Source organism: Geotrypetes seraphini, chromosome 3 (genome assembly GCF_902459505.1).
Source record: "Geotrypetes seraphini chromosome 3, aGeoSer1.1, whole genome shotgun sequence".
Lineage (NCBI taxonomy): Eukaryota > Metazoa > Chordata > Amphibia > Gymnophiona > Dermophiidae > Geotrypetes > Geotrypetes seraphini.
In genome coordinates, this window is record NC_047086.1 from 98,144,893 (window position 1) to 98,166,152 (window position 21,260).

Here is a 21,260-nt window from a genome sequence, read left to right on the forward strand (position 1 = left end):
ACTAGAGGCTGCTCTGAGGAGGAAGCAGGCAGTCTGCCCTGGGCCAGCCCAGGAAGGAGGTTTGCAGGACAGCTCTCCTGAACCTCAACTTTACCAGGACATTGAGATGGTGGATCCAACCCCTGACCCTGAGGCTAACCAGCTAGCAGAACCAGAGCTCATGGACTGCCTAGAAACTGCCAACATTACAGAAGCTTGCCCCATGGAAGAGAGTTAAGTTTCATTGCTGGTTGTTTTCTGTTTGTATGCTCATGCTAGCAATCGTTTAGGCTTCTTCCTGGGGAACTCTTTGCACCTGTGAGAAGTAAGGGAGCAGTGCTGAGCTCCTTACTAGGTGCCTGAAAGTGAAAACCTTTTTGGTTAGGTTTCAATATGCTGGACTGTTTGAATTTATGTTTTTTCTTTTGAAAGCAAGAAAAGTTTCAATTTTTGATTGTGTGCCTGAGGAGGTAGTTTGGGGAAGAATCCACGCAATATCCTAGGTTGGGATTGTGGGGCTATTTGTGGCATTCTGTTGCTTACAGAAGAAAGTTAGTGGATTCGGCTACTCCCCTCCCCCACCAACTACTGTTAAGTTGGTTGGGGCCAAGCCGCCCTTTTATCTAGGCTTGGACACAACACTGTTTTCATTTATAAAGAAAGTGTGATGGTTGGTTACTGCCTATTTGCCAAAGGCAGAACGATTGGGACTACACTCTGCTACTTATCTGTAGTGCCTGCAAGAAAGGTGTGAGTTGTTGGTTGTTTGTTTTCAACTCAATTTTATTTTGTTCCATTTTCTTATGTTTTGGGAAAGAATGAACTGAACCTTGTTCAAGCTTCATTTCCACAATAAAGTGGGACTTTATTTTCTTTTGAAAGTGACTGTTTGAATCTTGTTGCTTTCTCATTGGATTGTGTGACCAGCAGGACTTCCAGCTTTTCTGGAAGCACGTAGGACGCAGGCTATTCTGAGCGCTGACCGGAGCCAAGAGTATCCACGGGCCCGGCGGTGTCACACCTTCCCCGTACCTCTAGTTCACCGCATAAGCAACAACTTCAATGTGTTCCTCGTGACCACGTCAGTTCTCCCTCTGACATCACTTCCTATGCGCAGGGAAGAAGGGTGCACATGTTTGGCGAAGGGAGGAGTGGAAAGAGGCAGAGAGAAGGGTTGACCCGTCAAAAGCACGCCGGACATTGGTGCACTGACAATCATGCCCCGACATTTGCGCACAGGACAAATGCGCGCTGCTGCTCTGACCACTATCAGGCCTTCCCGTTTGCACTCTGAAGGGGGTTTGGAGGGGGAACCCCCACACTACACTTACAAGTCTTCGTGCTCCCAGTACACTTAAAACTTGCGCTCTCCTCCCTAAGCCCGGATGTTCCGCTCTGAGGGGGGTGATTGTGCTCTCATTTGAGGAATGCTGATGTCGTCTCATTGTCGCAAAACCCCCCACTACACTTACAATTGCACCCTGAAAATTCCACTCCCTTCATGTGAGCATGCTACTGAAGGTGTGCTGAGAGGAGGAGAGGTGCTGGCGCCCACACCATGACGGTGCCTATGGTGGACTGCCTCCCCCTTACTACACTACTGTCCAGGTTGACTAAGACAATGTCTTCACACACTATCGACAGCACAAAGAGCAGCGCCGGGGTGAGCAAGCACAGGATCCCGAGGAGGGAGGGAGGAGGACCCCAGATAGATGCGTGGTGGGGGAGGGGAGGAAGAGGACTCCAGATAAGTGCGCAAGTGTATGATTACTTGATGTCCGGTTTCCCCGTACAAAAGTTGTAAATTTTAAAAGCCACCCGGACTGCTGACAGAGTCCTCAAAAAAAGGACATGTCCGGGGAAATCCGGATATCTGGTAACCCTAGTGTGTGCATGCTTGAATTGTTATGAGAATGTTTTCTCTGTGTCTGATCAGGAGAGGAAATGAAAAAGAAAGGCAGCTGAAAGGTACAATTCCTTAATCACAATATTAAATTGAATCACTGCTTTGGCTGTATAGCAATCTAATAAACATAAGCAATCAGTGTATGTACACTGCAGGCTTTGGAGCTGCTTCTCTCATCAAAATGTACTGTTGCATTTTTCTACAGAGAGTTTATTTCTTTTCTGCCTTCCACAGATGCAGAAATTTCAGTTGTCCATTACAGAAATTTTCTCCGGATCACCTCCTCCTTTCCTGTGACTAGAGCTGCCTTCCAGTCATCTTCCCCCCCCCCCCCACTACCTTCCTATTGGCTGGATCCTACCTACTGTCTCTGCTGCTAGTTACATTGGACACAGGCAGGGCAGGCTCATTGATAAGGGTGGGGGAGGAGGCCGAACTAAAGAACTCCAGCAAATAATTTAAACTCAAACCTCCAGATGTGTTGCCTATCATTCTCTATTCTGGACATTAATAGAATATATTGCTGACTTCTGAAGAATGCCAGACAGTTGGCAATCCTAATCTCTTGAGAACTGAGTACAATTTACAGCTCCACCTCCCCTAAACCGGTGGACACAAAGAATGTGTAAAGTTTGACAATGGCTTAATTTGGCCCTGCCCCACAGCAACAAATGTTACATGGCAATACACCTAGCAACCAATAAACTGTAAAAACTGTGTTCTTGAAGTAGTTTTCAGAGCTGGATTAATAACATAACAAATAAAATAAGATCTGTGTGTGCATCTGTGGGGTCAGCATGTGTTTATGTGTGTGCTAGACACGTGGCATCATCACATTGACATCCACGCATGCTCAGAGGCCCTCCAGATGCGGCCCTGAGCTCAGGGACTTCCAAAACCCGGGAAAACTGCTGGGTTTTGGAAATCCCTTCGGGCACCCAGATAGTCCTTTATAAAGAGGATATGTACGGGTTTTCCCAAACATCTGGTAACTCTAAGTTTGTACTTTGATTTCTTCTCTGCCTTGCATAACTGCAGATGGAACATCATACATTATCTCCTGGATTCTATAAATGAAGTTATAAATTTGTGCACCCAAATTTGAGCACAGTCCTGAGATGTGTGCATAAATAAATTGGGTAAAGAGTCAATTTATGTCAAGAATTGGATGTTAACAATAATGTTAATTGGCACCAATAAAACTGCACATTCAAGTTCCATGGCATGCAACCCATAAGGGGGTGTGGCTATGGGAGTGGCATGGGCAGGTCGGGGGCATTTCAAAAATTTGTACACAGTGTTTCAGAATACCATGGATGCGCATCCACATTGGATTACAGGAATTACACCTGGTTTCAACAAGTGTAAGTCCTGGCACTAAAATCTGGGGGCAGGAATTAGCACTATGTGCCTGTGAGGAAATGGGTGAGATGGCAAGAAGCATTTCCTCACTGAGGAAGCAATTTGACAGTGGATGGCGCTAAACTGCTAGAACAGGCCCCAAGTCAGAGAGATGGGGATCAGAGAAAAGGAGGGTTAAGACCTGACAGGATGTAGAAGACGAGATGTTTTCAGGAGGGAGGTCCTGAGTCAAGAGGACTCCTGAGAAGGAACAAGCCATAGTAGGGGAAAGGGATGGGGGGGGGGGGTGATTGGGACCATTTTTTTGTAGTTATATAACTATACTCAAAGCAGTCTACATATATAGTATACAGGTACTTATTTTTTACCTGGGGCAATGGAGTACTTAAGAGAAAACCAGAGAAGCAGGGCAGCTCAGATACCTTTGTGTGGGGAGAAACTATTAAGAAAGGAAGTCATTTTGAAGATCCAGATATTAGGGCACAGACTGAAGGCAAATCTATGTGGGATCGTATGTGGTTCAGGAACTACAATTCTGTGTTTGGGGTGTGGCCAAACAATGTTGATGCTACTGTCTTGGTGAAAATTATGTTAATAATAAAGAAAATCTTTTGGTTATTCCTACTGTCTTCCTGCATTCCTGCCTGCAGCTCACCCACTTTACCATTCTCTAAACAGTGTTTAACCTTTTGACACCTATGGACCGGCAGGAATAAAATAATTATTTTGTGGCCCAGCAGCGGTCCACGGACCGGTGGTTGAAGAACACTGGGCTAAGTCATGGGACAGACCCCGCCCATCTCTGCCCCAAACCCCGCCCCCATAATAGTACTAATTGTAACACCATTTTTTCTGTTCATTTTTCATATATATATATATATATATATATATATATATATATATATACACATACACACAATATAATCTTATTAACAACACATAATGGTTAATCGCAAAATTAAACTACACAAAGTACACTGTATGCTTCTCAACATTCATTCCTACCAGAAAACAGATAACCCCATTCAAATACAGGACCAAAAATTAAGGGCTCCTTTTACAAAGCCGCGCTAGCGGTTTTAGTGCACGCAACTTTTAATCACACGCTAACTCCCGTGCTGGCCGAAAAACTATCGCCTGCTCAAGAGAAGGCGGTAGCGGCTAACACAGCCAGTGGTTTAGCACTCGCTATTACGCGTGTTAAACTGCTAGCGCGCCTTTGTAAAAGGAACCCTAAAAGTACTCATATATACAAACGAACCCCTAAGATTCAAGACTGCATGCAGTACAACCCCAGAGAAAAAGAAACAAATGCATTTCTTCCTGAACAATGCAATATACAGACAGCAGATGTAAATTCTCAAAATTGACACAATTCAATCACTAAATTTTAAACTAAAATCATTCCCCCTACCTTTGTTGTCTCCCTCCCTCCATGCTGTGCCGTACCTTCTGGCTTGCTCTCGCCTGGCCATTTTATGCCGCCCCCGGTGTTATCTTCGGGCCGGCTCCCTCTTCCTCACTGACGCAGTGCACAAAGACACGGGCAGCAGCTCCTCATGTGTCCCGCACCTCATCGGAAAACCTTCCCTCTGACGTTGTGTCATCAGAGAGAAGGCTTCCGGTTAAGGCGCAGGATGCACATAGGAGCCGCTGCCTGTGGCTTTGTGCACTGCAGCACTGAGGAAAAGGAAGCCAGCCCAAAGATACCACTGCATCGATTGCATCGCGGACCGGCAGCTGAAGAACACTGTCTCGGGCCCGATGCACATGCCGGCCCTGTGGACCAGCAGGAGATTTCTGCAGACCGGTGGTTGAAGAACACTGCTCTAAAGGGCACTCAGCACAGGCTACCTTTTATAGAATAGTGCTGGCTGCTGATGTTTTTCTGGAACCCAAATTTGGGCACCATTTACTGAATCTGGCATGTTTCAGTGCTCACACCTTTATCAAAAGTAATTTTGCATGATGGATATTTCTAGAATTACCAGATGTCTGGGAAAACCCAGACATGTCCTCTTTTTAGAGGACTGCCTGGGCTCCCGGATGGACTTTCCAAAACCTGGCGTTTGGGTTTTGGAAAGCCCCTACAAGCTCCGGTCGCATCTGGAGGGCCTCTGAGCATGCACGGATGACCTCACACGCATCCACGCATGCTCCAGGCCCTCCAGACGAAGCTGGAGTTTGTCACAAAGAGAGGAAGCTTTCTGGGGGGTGGGGTTGGAGGGAAGATGGGGCGGGGCTAGAGGCAGAACTGGGCAGGGTCATATGTCCACGGATTCTTTTTTTAAATATGATAACTCTAGATATTCCTTCCAATTATCTGCTGCTTAGCAAACAATAAAGTTAAGCAGAATCAGATTCTATAGTAAAAGTGGATCCAGCTTCAGCAGAACACAGTTACATAATTCTGACTGTAAGCTCATCTCATTTCAGCTACTTAGAGCAGTGGTTTGACAACTGTGGAGTGGCAGTTTCAGCTACAGTGGGTAGAAGATGCCTGAATGTGAACTAAAGGGATGTAAAGCAAGCAGATGTTATTAAGAAAGGTTCAGAGGAAAAAAGAATCAAGTGAGCAAAGAAGTATTCAAAATAGACTGAAAAAGGATTACAGAACCACTAAATAAGTAAAAATGTTAAAAATGGAAATGAAATGAATGCCACCAATATATAAAAGGAGAAGGCCAAGAAGGTGGGCTCAGATGAAGGCCCTCAACATGTTACTGATGCTTTGGTACAAATACTTACAGCCTTAGTAGTGACAGCTTTAGATAGCCATTTTGAGATGCATCCATCTCAATTCCATGGAGTGATATAAATGGTAATGGAATTCAGAACCCGAATGCTGGAAGTGGAGAGAAGAACCTCCAAGGTGGAGACTTGGTATAGCAGGGCCAAACACAAATTGCTGAGTGCCTTGCTAAAAAAAAAAAAAAAAAAGTTAGAGACCGCGATGATAAAATAGACAATTTTGAGAACCCTTCACATAGAAATAACCTAATGTTTGTGGGCTTACCAGAAACAGTATCTGATTTGGAACTGACATGGTGTCAGCATGCTTATAACCCATCTTGCACTAACCTTGGACATGCCCAGCTTTTCATTAATTATTTTCCAAACTGTACCTGCCAAGGTGCCCATTTTTGAGCTATTCAGAAAACCTTAATTTGTTTGTCTGACAAAATTAAATTCTCAACTTTCTTGCACATTTCTGTGGAAGTTGCTTCCAAAGGCCATCCAGTGTGAGGGTTATCTTCAATGGACTCTCTACCCCACTTAAACTGCTTGCTCCAAAATATTACTTTGTAGGGTGATGGGGCAGACTCTCCATAAACTGCAGTCATACATTCATGGATCTCCTTTGGATGTTTTCCTTCTTTTGTGAGAAATCTTAACAGTTTCTTACTTGATTTGCACAAGGATTCTCATGACATCCTGCCTCTTGTAAAGTTAGCCTCGCATTGAGCTGCAACTATGCATGAGTAACCTTGAGACAACATGCACAGACTTGTTTCAACACGCTTACTACTTTCTTTCTTACTCAGGTATATAAATTATTGAACACCCCTCATATTTTCAAACAGAAAATCTCTATGTATTTCCTGTTTGAAAATATAAATGAGATGGACATCCATTTGGGATGTTCTGACATGGATGATTCTATTCTGCCTTGGATGTCCTTTCAAAAATGCCATTCTATGTTTCTATTTTTTGGAGATGCTAAGGATAATGGGTACTATGAGGTGATTAAATTTGCAGACGATAAAAAGTTATTCAGAGTAGTGAAGACAAGGGATTGCGAAGATCTGCAACGTGACATAATCAAGCTCGAGAAATGGGCATCGACGTGGTAAATGAGGTTCAACATGGATAAGTGTAAAGTGATGCATGTCGGTAACTAAAATCTCATGCACAAATACAGGATGTCCGGGGCGGCACTTGGAGAGGCCTATTCTCCCTTGAAAAGAGGAGACTGAGAGGGGACATGATCGAAACATTTAAAATACTGAAGGGAATAGACTTAATAGATAAAGACAGATTGTTCACCCTCTCCAAGGTAGGGAGAACGAAAGGGCACTCTCTAAAGTTGAAAGGGGATAGATTCCGTACAAACATAAGGAAGTTCTTCTTCACCCAGAGAGTGGTAGAAAACTGGAACGCTCTTCCGGAGTCTGTTATAGGGGAAAACACCCTCCAGGGATTCAAGACAAAGTTGGACAAGTTCCTGCTAAACTGGAACGTACACAGGTGAGACTGGTCTTTGACCTTGGGGCTGCCGCGTGAGCGGACTGCTGGGCACGATGGACCACTGGTCTGACCCAGCAGTGGCAATTCTTATGTTCGCAACATTTTTTTCTGTACTATATCTTCCACCTGTACAGTATTTATTTTTTAATCTTCCACCTGGTATGTAAATTATATTTAGGTTAATGATTGTTCTATTTTGAATTTGCTAATCAGGAAATGTTACTGAAGTGCCAAATGAATGCCTACACTCAATATAAACCTTACCTTGCTTCACAGCATAGAAGTACCTAGCTCAAAACCTGCAGAGTCTTAAAAGTTATGGTAATTAGTAAAAGCAGCTTCACTCATCAGAAAATTCTTTGATCTGCTCAATCTTAAAGTCAAAGCACTCTGACCTCCATGGTGTTTGGAATCCAAAGCTGCTTGGTTAGGATCATTTCTTTCATTGTTTCAAGTTTTATTAAAATTTGATAAAATGCTAATCATAAATACTAAGCGTTTGACAATAAAAATTAAAATGGGGACTAATCAACGGACTTAAGACACAGCTTTACTTACATGCAAATCTACATTAAGGGGAAAGGCTATTCTTTCATTTAGCATTGCTGCTCATTGCACCATTCTAGCAAACTTTCAGTTCCTTACTCTAATGACTACATTCTATTCTAGCTCAACCATTTTGTCATTCTGACCTTAGTAGCTATATAAAGCCCTTTGATCTCACCTACTGCTGTTAAACACTTCTGCTACTGTTCAGTAAAAATAAGGCACCATTACCGCTGAGACTGGAAAAACATAAAGGCAAACAAGACAGAAAATTGAATAAGAAAGCTGAGCTGTAGCTGAACTGAGGAATCTGACTTGCCACTGCTTGCCCTGGATCGGTGGCATGGAATGCTGCTACTATTTGGGTTTTTGCCAGGTACTTGTGACTTTGATTGGCTGCTGTGAAAACTGGGTTAGATGAACCATTGGTCTAATCCAGTAAAGCTATTCTTATGTTCTTATGACTTGGTTATAAAAGTCAAACATAAGTTTTTTTATATGGTGTTCTGATCAAGATACATTATAATAAGAAACATACGAGTGGAGTGGAACTAGTGAGGAACCAGGATTATTATTTATTTAAAAATTTATACCCCGCCTATAAATCTAGGCAGTTTCCAAGCAACATATATAATCATTTAAAAAACATTACATAACATTCCATCTGTAGTTGCCGTGCGCCTTACAGGGAACCGTAAATCTATGTTTTCAGTGCAGGGTCCAGCGTTGTGGAATGCTTTACCGTTGTCATTGCGCCAATCAGTGGCGTATCAAGGGGGGAGGGGGCGATCCGCCCCGGGTGCCAGCCCTGAGGGGGTGTTCCCGGCCTTGCCGCTCAGTCCCCCCCCACGCCCGAAGGACCGCTCGCCCCATTGACCTTCCAGCACACCTATGAAGCAGCCCGCAGCAGGATCGCGACGTCAGCAATCCCTGAGCTGCTTGGGCGCTGCTTCCTGTGTCGCGGTCCCGCCCCTCCTCTGATGTCAGAGGAGGGGGCGGGACCGCGGCGCAGGAAGCAGCTCCTAAGCAGCGCAGGGTTAGCTGACGTCGTGATCCTGCTGCGGCTGCTTCATAGGTAGTGCGGGGAGGCCAGGGGAGCGAACGGTCCTTCGGGGTGGGTCGGGGCATCAGGCCTTCAGGGTGGGGCGGGTGGGCAGGCAGGCAGGCAGGCTTTCAAGGGGGAGGGGGGTGACAGGCAGGCAGGCTTTCAAGGGGGGGTGCAGGCCTTCGGGGGGGTGCAGACCTTCAAGGGGGTGCAGACCTTCAAGGGGGTGCAGGCCTTCAAGGGGGGGACAGGCCTTCAAGGGGGGGAAAGACAGGCAGGCCTTCAAGGGGGGGACAGGCCTACAAGGGGGGGGGGGACAGGCCTTCAAGGGGGGGGGACAGGCCTTCAGGGGGGGTGCAGGCCTTCGGGGGGGTGCCGACCTTCAAGGGGGTGCAGGCCTTCAAGGGGGGACAGACCTTCAAGGGTGGACAGGCAGGCAGGCCTTCAAGTGGGGGGAAAGGCCTTCGTGGGGGGGGTGCAGGCATTCGGGGGGGTGCAGACCTTCAAGGGGGTGCAGGCCTTCAAGGGAGGGGACAGGCCTTCAAGGGGGGGACAGGCAGGCAGGCCTTCAAGGGGGGGACAGGCAGGCAGGCCTTCAAGGGGGGGACAGGCCTACAAAGGGGTGGGACAGGCTGACAAGGGGGTGGGACAGGCCTTCAAGGGAGGGACAGGCCTTCAGGGGGGTGCAGGCCTTTGGGGGGGGGTGCCAACCTTCAAGGGTGTGCAGGCCTTCAAGGGGGGGACAGGCCTTCAAGGTGGGACAGGCAGGCAGGCCTTCAAGGGGGGGTCAGGCCTTCAAGGGGGAGACAGGCCTACAAGGGGGGCAGGCCTACAAGGGATGGGACAGGCCTTCAAGGGGGAGACAGGCCTTCAGGGGGGGTGCAGGCCTTCGGGGGGGGGTGCCGACCTTCAAGGGGTGCAGGCCTTCAAGGGGGGACAGGCCTTCAAGGGGGGACAGGCAGGCAGGCCTTCAAGTGGGGGGAAAGGCCTTCGGGGGGGTGCAGGCCTTCGGGGGGGTGCAGACCTTCAAGGGGGTGCAGGCCTTCAAGGGAGGGGACAGGCCTTCAAGGGGGGGGACAGGCAGGCAGGCCTTCAAGGGGGGGACAGGCAGGCAGGCCTTCAAGGGGGGGGACAGGCCTACAAGGGGGTGGGACAGGCTTACAAGGAGGTGGGACAGGCCTTCAAGGGGGGGACAGGCCTTCAGGGGGGGTGCAGGCCTTTGGGGGGGTGCCAACCTTCAAGGGGGTGCAGGCCTTCAAGGGGAGGGACAGGCCTTCAAGGGGGGGACAGGCAGGCAGGCCTTCAAGGGGGGGTCAGGCCTTCAAGGGGGGGACAGGCCTTCAGGGGGTGCAGGCCTTCGGGGGGGGGTGCAGACCTTCAAGGGGGGGACAGGCCTTCAAGGGGTGGACAGGCCTACAAGGGGGTGGGACAGGCCTTCAAGGGGGGTGCAGGCCTTCAAGGGGGGGACAGGCAGACCTTTAAGGGGGGGACAGGCCTTTGGGGGGGACCCTGGTTTAGAAGTACACAGAGGGAAGGGGGTGTTCAAAGAGACGTGCATATGCCAAACTTGGGGGGGGGAAGAAATAATGGGTCTGAAAATAGAGGAGAGGGAGAGAGATGATGGACCATGGGATTTAGGGAGGGAAGGAACAGAAAGGGAGAGAAATTGGACACAAGGGATGGTGTGGAGGAGGGATAGAGATACTGGATAGAAGGGTAATTGGGAAAAGAAAGGGAGAGATGGTGGACTCTGGGGTGGTGGGGAAAGAGGGAGAGATGCCGGATGAAAGGGTAGTTAAGAAAAGGTGGATCTGTGGAGGGAGATGAAAAAAAGGAAAGATACCAGACTTCCTGGGGAGGGAAGGGAAATGGAAAGGGAGGACAGAGTTGGCAGATGGATGGTTAGCATGCAGAAAGAAGAAAGAAGGAGACCCTGGCAAGCAAGTTATCGGAAGAAAACCAGAGCCTTGGACCAACAAGATTTATAATATAACCAGACAACAAAAGGTAGAAAAATTAATTTTATTTTCAGTTTTGTGATTAAAATATGTCAGATTTGAAATGTGTATCCTGCCAGAGCTGGTGTTAGACTGCAAACGTGAGCTAGGATTTAACAGAGAGAGGAAAAGTCCTTTTTGTTTCTTTATTTTATTTACACCACAGTGCCAGTGTGGTTAGGAGAAGCCAAAGGGGGTGAAAAAGCTATAAAACCCACCAGGAGTTTTGAAAAAAATCACCCAACTGGGCAGGAAAATCGAATTGAAAAACCAATTCAATAGGCTGAATCGAATCAAAATTTTTTTTTCCTGAATCTGGCAGCATTAGTTTGCGCTACTGTCTTAGACTTTAGGACCTGGGATTGGGGAGAGATGGCATCCTCAGTACTTTATAATGCAAGTGAAACGAGGATTTGGTCAGACTTTTGAAGGGTCTGCAGAAAAAAAAATATTGTATAGGCCGGGGACATGAGACAGCAGGAAATGGGAACTTTCTTCCTTCTATTTTTGTGAATTGAAAGGCTGAGGATGTCAGAGAGTTCAGTTAAAATATGTGCTTTATAAGAAAATATAATAATGTGTTTTATAAAGTTTATAGCATAGCTGGCCTACCCAGTGAGGTGTTCCTAGTGGTGGTGGTGGCAGCGTGTCAATGTGTTGAGAGGAAGAGGTGGTCTGGGAAATTCTGCTGAGCAAACTCCGGGCCCATTTCCACCCCCCAGTTAGTCCACTCCACTCAACTGGTTCACACACTGAGTGGGTCTTTGGGTGTTGTTTTGGAATCTCCTCAGTGGTTTATTAGTATCTCCTTCTGGTCCAAGGAAGGAAACTTTGTTATCCTTAGCATTGACCTACAGAATATGTTTGTACAGCACTGCTTGTGTGGCATTAGGCTATGTAGTGATCGAAAGAAATAAACAGACCTTTGCACATTTTTCACTATATGGTGGGTGTATGAGGAGATTCACATTTCCTGCACAGCTAAGTCCATGTGAAGTTACCTTGTGCTGTATTTGACATCTAGCAAGGTCTCTGTTTGAAAGGAAAGATCTAAACTTAAAAATGAAGTGTCCAGAAGTTATGGTAAAAGCAGATAGTGTAGCTGGTTTAAAGAAAGATTTGGACAAATTTCTGGAGGAAAATCCATAATCTGTTATTAAGACATGGGGGAAGTGTCTGCTTGCCCTGGATCGGTAGCATGGAATGTTGCTACTCTTTGGATTTTGACCAGGTATTAGTGTCCTGGATTGGCTACCATGAGAATGGGTTACTGGATATGATGGACCATTGGTCTGACCCAGTTAGGCTATTCTTATGTTATGTTCTCATCTGTAGGGGCCTTTGTTTTCACTTTTTATTTTAATGTATTTTTTTTCTGGGAACTTATTAATGTTTTTTTATAATGGAAGAGAATTAATGTGTGTGGGATGAGGGGGTAACTAATTTCTTCTGCTAAATAATTCAATCCACCTCAAACAGACATAGGAGAACTCACGCACCATTCACACACCCTCCAACCAAAAACGTCGAAAGAAAAAAACTGTTCGACAACCTCCTAGCCATTCGAGCTGCAACACTCGACCCCCAACTCTACAACCAATTGACATCGACCATAGACTGCAAAACCTTCAAAAAAAAAAATAAAAACCTTTCTATTCAAAAAACACATTAAACCGAACTAACACAATCAGAACTGTCCCTAACATCACCTGCAACTACTCCATATGTACTTCTGATGTCATGACAATTCAGACATAATTTATGTTATGTTATGTTTGGAATATAAGAAAATTTTCACTGCCTATTCTATTCTGACCATTTATTACGTTTCATGGTCATTACAAAAAATATTTTTTTCCATGGGGGGGGTGTCAAAAAATGATGGGCCCCGGGTGCCACATACCCTAGGTACGCCACTGGCGCCAATCAAATATTTTGTTGCAGTTTAGAAAGGGGGTGAAAACTGTACTGTTTGAGCACTTTTTGGGTGCTAATTATGCGACAGTATGACCCAGAGCAGGTTTTTTGCTGGTTTTTAATTTGTTTGCTGTTTTTGTGCTGTCTGCTTTTAATAATGACTTTGTATGTGATTTTGTTCGCCTAGATTTGCAGATAGGCGGGTTAGAAATATTTTAAAATAAATAAATAAATAAACATATACATAAAACATCTGAATATCTGAACCGCTGCTCAACCCCTCACATAAATAAAAACACTTACAACTGTGTCTTAAATTTTTTTTAAAAAATTGCCCTGCCAGTACAGAAATGCTCTTGACCCAGCAATGCATTCCATAGCTTCACTTGAACTCTTTGCTCCATCCTCACCACAAAAGATCTCAGGTAAGCATGATATTCCTTGACTTAAGAGAATATTTTGTTTTTTGGTTGTTGGTTTTTTTTTTTTTTTCAGAAATAATTTATTTCAAGTCTTTGAATTAATACATCTATACTTGGTTTTACCTACACAATGGAAAGAGCCTATGCACTATTTTTTAAAAAAATAGTGTATAAAAATACATATATACTAATTAAATAACTTCAGAATTGCACTTAAATCATTCATAAAAATACTTCAAGACATTTCCCCCTCCCGCCCAATACAAGAACGAAAACCAAATGCATTACTTCAGACAAGTAATGACAATCATATTGAACATATTAATCAAAGATAACATCAAAATATCATATCCCTCCACCCTGGATGCAAAAATAAGAAATCAGGGGAACAATCCTGCTAATCATCGTTAACATAACTTGTCAATGGACTCCATGTTAATTTGAATAACTTATCATTACACAGCATTGCTGAATTCATTTTCTCATATTTGTAATATAAACATACATAATCCCACCAAAAGGAAAAATTGAGTCGATCCCAATTTTTCAAATTTTTGGTCACTAGTTGCATGGCTAGCCCTGTCATAATGGCAAATAATCTACTTTTATATTTGTCCAAAGGAAGTTTCGGTGACAATAAAGTACTACAAATAACAACCTCATAAGATTGCAGAATTGCAGATTCCAAAATCAAATTGATTTGTCTCCAAATAGATCTCTAAAAATTGAGTATCAAAGGACAATAAAACAACAAATGATCCAGTGTCCCTACATCAAGAGGACAGTGCCAGCATCTATTAGACTTTGAACTATCTAACTTTTGTAATCTAACAGGGGTCAAAAAAACTCTGTATGATAGGGAGAATATTTTGTAACAACCAGTATGTATTTGTAACTATGACACAACTGTATTAACAACTACACTGATCCACCTGTACTAGCAAATCTACTGAATGTTGGTGTCAAACTGTCCATTGTAACTTCCTGGGTAACTGACCCAATCTCTTTTAATGTAATCCAACCTTGAACTGAATAGGTAAAGGTGGAACAGAAAACCTGATTAACGTGTTATAATGTTATAAATATGAAAAATTAAATACTTGTCCTGAGGGAGAAGACACGGTGTGTGTTGGACATAGTCTCTCCAGTCACCTGATCTGGAGGCTGCATCTGGCACTTCATCGAGCCATACTTCCAGGCGTCATTCTTCAAGACACCATTCTCCTTCTCCAAGGCGTCAACACAAGAAGCGTCGCTCTTCTGGACATTGCTTCAGTCATTCATGCCATTCTTCTCTATGGCTGCATTCCAGTAAATCTCGCAAGCACTCTTCTAAGTCAAGGCACATCTCTCCTAAGCATTCAGACAAGCGCAAGAAGTTTGTCTCGCCTACTCCATCGGATCGGTATTGAGCCAAACGCCGGTACCACTCTCCTTCAATTCCTGTAGATTCAGCCCTTCACCCTTCTCCCTTCCTTTTACCTCCCCCGTGTCCAGCAGCACTCCTTCCCTGCTCCCCCTGTGCAGAAGCAGCCCTTCTCCCTTTGTTTTACGTCTCCCCCTGTCCAGCAGCACCCCTTCACTGCTCCCCCTGTCCAGAAGTAGCCCTTCTCCCTTCGTTTTACCTCCCCATGTCCAGCAGTACCCCTTCCCTGTTCCCCCTTCCTTTTACCTCCCCCCTACTCCCCCCCTACTCCATCGGATCGGTATTGATCAAGACACCGGTATCGCTCTCCTTCAATTCCTGTGGATTCAGACCTTCGCCATTCTCCCTTCTTTTTACCTCCCCCGTGTCCAGCAGCACCCCTTCCCTGCTCCCCCTGTGCAGCAGCAGCCCTCCTCCTTTCGTTTTACATTTTCCCCGTCTAGCAGCATCTCTTCCCTGCTCCCCATGTCCAGCAGTAGGCCTTCTCCCTTCCTTTTACCACCCCCCTGTCTAACAGCAGCTCTTCCCTGCTCCCCCTGTCCAGCAGTAGGCCTTCTCCCTTCCTTTTACCTCCTCCCCCTGTCTAACAGCACCCCTTCCCTGCTCCCCCTATCCAGCAGCACCCCTTACCTGCTTCCCCTGTCCAGCATCCAGCTTCCTGGTTGTTCGCGTATGCCTTCCTCTTCAAAGCAGCCTGCTGAGGATCACGGCTGGCTTTAGTGAACCTCGCAGGCCACTCTGCATGTCGGTAGCACGTTCCATCTGACGCGATCCTGTGTGTCAGAGGGAACGTGCTACTGAAGTGCAGAGCGGCCTGCGAGGTTCGCTACAGCCGGCCACGACCCTCAGCAGGCTGCTTTGAAGAGGAGGGCAGATGAAAGAGCAGCAGTGGCGGCAGCGGGCCTTACAGTGCCTCCTGTTTGCTGTGGAGAGGTCTGCCACTTCGGTGGAAGACAATGCCTGGAGGAGCTGGAGAGCAGGGAGGCCCGTGCGCTCTCCCAGTGGCCCTTACAGTGATTGAGGGCAGGAGGGGGGAGTCCCCGGCGTGTTCCCTACCTCCGTGTTTGAAAATGCTGTCAGGGAATACGCTGTCCTAAGTGCGCATGTGCGCTTAGGATTTTATTATAGAGGATGCTACAACATTCTGAATTAGTTGCATCTGATGCAAACTCTTTTTGGTTAGACCAGTGTACAGGGCATTGCAGTAGTCTAGTCATGATGTTATCATGGCATGGACCACTGTAGTCAGATTTGTCTTTTCAATATATGGAGAAAGATTTCTTAGTTGCTGAAAATGATGGTGAAAATTTTTAAATATTGTTTGAATTTGCGAGAATAGAGTGAATGATGTGTCTAGTAGTATACCAAAATTCCTGATTTTAGGGGGAGTTCATATTTCCCAAAGGATATTTTGAAGTTAAGTATTTGCTCACTTGTATTAGGAATCCAAAGAATCTCTGTTGTTCTTGGGTTCAGGCAGAGTTTGTTGTTATTTCCCCATTCCTGAGTTGTGGTTAGACAGGCAGTCAGTTTATTCAAAGCTGTGGGTAGATCTCGTTCAATGGGTATGAGTGGTTGCACATCATCGGCTTACATATAGAATTTTGTGTCCATTGACAGAAGCAGCTCAGCCAGAGGCTTAAGGTAGATATTAAATAAGATGGGGTATCATATAGATCCCTGTGGCACCCCACAGTTCAATGCCCAAAGTAATGATATGTTATTGCTGAACAGAACTCATTTGTTGCCTGTCTGACAAATAGGATTTAAACCATGTAAATACTGTGACACTGATACCTGTTTTTGCCACAGATACCAGTTTTCTAAGCATGATATTATGATCCACAGTGTTGAAGGCTGCTGAGAAATCCACCAACACTAATATTAAGGCAGATTCCCTGTCACGGTGTCTGAGCAGATCATTGAGTTGAATGCAGACTGTCCATTCTATAACTTTTGCAGGAAAGGAATGTTAGAAACTGGTCAGTAGTTTTCGAGCTTGTCCTTATCAGGGGAACTCTTTCTCAGTAGGGGGCGCACCACAGCTATTTTTAGTGTTTATGGCAGCTGCCTTTCCACAAGTGAGGAATTAACAATTTTAGTGTCCCCCTTCAATGAGGCCTATGCTTACTTGTTATACTATCTTTGCTGGACAGGAGTCGAGAGGGCAGGTTGTAGGCCATAGACCTTTCAGGATTTTTCCAAGAGCTTCATCTGTGACCTAGATGAATAAGTCCCAGATGGCTGTGCATGGGGGGGGGGAGAGTGTTTTCTTCATTAGCTGGTGGGAGGTATGATGGGACTGTCTGTAGGTCTTGATGGAGACCTTTAATTTTGTTGGCAAAATCATTGCAAGTTAATTGTGGTTGGGAGAGCTGGTTCTGTTGTGGGGTTTGCAGTAGACTATTTACTATTTCAAATAGTTGCTTGGTTGATTTTGCAGCTTCAATGTTTTCAGAGAAATTGTTTAACCACTGTCTTCTGACTATACATCTAAAACTCCTGGTTCAAGCAGTAGTATTATCTTCTCTTGATTACTGTAATTTGCTGTATGTTGGCAGTACCAAAACATTCCTGGACTGCCTACAATTGCTAGAAAATTCAGCAGCCAGATTAATTTATAGCCTGAGGATTAATTTATAGCCTAAGGATTCAACACCTATCGATAACTAAGAACGCTTAGCAGATTGACAACTGTACCAAACAGCGCCTAGGAGTTAGATGCCATTTATAGATTAGTGCCTTAGTGCCTCTTAAATAGGAGGTGGTAAGTGCTCCTGTTTTAACTTTAAGCAAGTACCATACACTAATGGCAACATTAGTGCATGGCCTGCAAAAATAAAAAATGGAAAATAAGACAATTGGTAGACCATTTTTATCTTGATTGAGATGTCAGTGGCAGTGGTTTCACTGAAAATTAATAATATGATGTACTGCATTTTAAACTATTCAGACATACATTTCATTTTCTTTCATGTTATTGCATGTGCTTTCAGACCAAATTGTACTGCTTACTAGGGTTACCATGTGATTCCAGAAAAAGAAAGACAGATTGAGACATATGGGTTTTACTTCCATTGAAAGCAATGGAAGAAAAACCCGGATAGCTCAATCCAGAACTGGCAACTAACATATGTTGTTGTGGGTAGGCAGGGCTAGATTAAGGTATTGGTTGGCGGGGGAATCTGTGAGATATGCTCAGGAGGTTAGGATTGGCAACTTTTTTGTGATGCGATATGGAATTTACAGTCTGCCAACTCCCAACAATTAAATTCAGAGTGGATTAACAATTAAAACTGATGTACAGAAATCATTTTTTTCAGGATTGTATTGATTTTTACATTCATGTCCCAAAGCTAGAAGAAGAACTAACATGTCAGAATGTTTTTCAATGTTCAAAACTTCTATCTGCATTTCTCTAATCATCCTCCAGGTTTGAGTGAGCCTGGCCTGCCTGTTTCCAGGGTAACGAGCAGTGGAGACTATGGGTAGGTTCCAGCCAATCCAAAGACTGAGGGGTGAAATACTAGAAGGCAGGTCTAGTCATAGAGAGGGAGGTGGCTCTGTTTTGTAGCTATGAAACTTCTGCATCTGTTGGGAGATAGAAGAGAAATAAAGCCAAACATACACAGTACAGAACATACACAAAAAAGAAATACCGTATATACACACAAACTAAATAGAAATGGTATAGAAACACAAATCAAATAAACATAAAAAATGGAGAAATATATCCACATGGATTTGGATTTACACCTTTTTTTCCCCAGGAGATATTGGCATACAGAGGAATTGGAAAGAATTCTTTGAGTCATGTTCTGCATACCTTCCCTACTTGTTTAAAATGTAGACTGGCATTTTAGAATGTCCAATGTAGAATAAGGACCACAAAGTCAGTACATCACTGGTAGTACTAGTATTTTAGAACAGGATCTGAAGACATATAGCATATTCTAAAATACATTAGAAATCGGTGTCCATGTGCTGGTGATATCCAGCATGAACATCTATTTTACAAACTGAAATATCCAAATTATGAATGGAACAAATTCAATATACTGTAGATCCTTTAAACAAGTTTAGAAATAAAGGGTTGCTATTCAAAGCAATTTAATTGGGAAGAAAAACCTTCTGCCCGGTTAAGTCACTTGTGCCTGACTATCCACTGATACTCAGTGGCACTTAATCTAACAGTGCCACTGAGTATCACCAGTAACCACCCAGGGCTGGCGTTAGCGATGAGCAAACAGGGTAACTGCGCTGGGCCCTCCTGCCATAGGAGGCCACAAAGTTCCCTGAAGTTTAAAGAGAGACTGCTTGCATGCAAGCTTTGGAGCCCTTTCCCTAGTTTGTGCCCTGGGCCCTATCATGTCTAACACCAGTCCTGTAACCACCTCTGTTCTGTCCAGTTATCACAGGAGTGGTCCATGGGTGGAGCTTGGGAGGAGCCAGTACTTAACTGGTTAGTGGCCATATTCAAATCTGATAAAGTAAGTCAATAAAATTAGGACAGTAAAAAGGCTGTCCAAACTTTATCCACCAAGCTAACCAGCCACTGGTCTGAATATTTGCCAGTGCCTGGCTAACTTCTGTGTGACCACAGATATTCTTTTTTTTTTTTTTTAATCTTTATTGATTTTCAAACTTTGACAGTGCAACACAAATAATTTAAACATGAGCACTATATATAACACACTTTAAAATACACACAATTAATGCATAAACAATCATTTTCTCCGTCCTCGACATAACTAATACAATAAGACATACATATGTTATTACAATATTATAGATAAATAACTTTAGCAAACCAGAAAGATACATGACAATCATTGCAATTCAATAAATGCAGTCAATGGGCTCCACACCTTATTGAATGTCTTACTAAACCCCCAAACACTCTGCATTCATTCTCTCATACTTATAAGTGGAACATACATTTGCCCACTACAGATATTCAGTGCTGGAGCTTGGACATAGCTCAGCATTGAATATCAGGACTTAGGCCAAGATTCACTAGAGTCAGCGATCGTAGCTAAACCTGTTTTCACAGGTTTAGTAACGATAGCTGCTAACTGACCCGATTCACAAAATGGCCCACTGCATGTTTTCCCCCACAATCGCCCATTTTCCAATCTGGCCATGCAAATCAGTAAAACCCCATACAAAATAGCAAAGTGATTGGTTCATTTACGTTGCTTGGCTATTCAGCATCGGGTTTTACTGATCCTAAAACCCGAAAGCTGTGTTACTGACAGGTCTGCCTGTTTTTTGACAGGTCTACCTGTTTTGTTTTTTAAAAAAAATTTCCACTGCACAGTTATTTTATGTGTATTACACGTGCAAAATATCTGCCCCATAAAAAAAAAATCCCCCATTGCTGACAATGGCCCTCCCTCAATGCCCCCAACAATCATGCACCCCCCTGAGCCACCATTCCCCCCTCCCCTGATAAAAGCGGCAGGAGGGATGCCCACTCCGTCCTGCCATGAAGGCTCCTATTTGCCCGCTTCCCCCCCAAAATAAAAGGGGGATGCCTACTCCCTCCTGCAACCACAGTGCCCCCCCCCCCCCCTCCCGGTGCTCGTGCCTCAATGTTGGGAGCAGGAAGTACTGAAAACACCACCTGCTCCTGCTCCTGCTCCTTCTCCTTCTCTGGTCGTTACGCCATTGGCCTTAGACCCCTCCCTGGTAATCATGTGATGCATGGGGAGGGGGCCTAAGGCCCTGTTTGGCTCAGATGCCTCGGGCTCCTCCCAGGATGCACCGTGAAGGGGCCTAAGGCTCTGATTGGCCCAGAGGCTTAAGGACCCTCCTATAAAGCATCCAGGCCAATTAGAGTCTTTAGCTCCTTCACGGTGCATCCAAGGAGGGGCCTGAGGACCTGATTGGCCAAGGTTGTATAAGGCCTCTCCCATGGGAGGGGCCTTAAACAACTTGGGCCAATCAAAGCCTCAGGCCCCTTCCCTGATGCACTGTGAAGGGGCCTAAGGCTCTGATTGGCCGGGAGGCCTAAAGCCCTCTCCTATAAAGCGTTCGGGCCAATTAGTTTGATTGTATTACTGAATTGATTGAATTTGTGCTCTGTTGTTATTTAGACATGTGGTAATTGTAGAGAAACAAGATTTTATGTATTTGATATGGAAACCGCATAGTTATATGCAGTATATAAATTTTATAAATAAATAGAGTCATAGGCCCCTTCACGGTGCATTTGGGAAGGAGCCTGAGGATCTGATTGACCAAGGTTGTATAAGGCCCCTTCCATGGGAGAGGCCTTAAACAACCTGGGCCAATCAGAGCCTCAGGCCCCTCCTTGGTGCATCCCAAGATGCACTGGGGAGGGGAAGGCCCATTTTCAACGATGCAGGCCAGCTGGGAGGAGGAAGTTCACGTCCCTTTGTGAATCTAT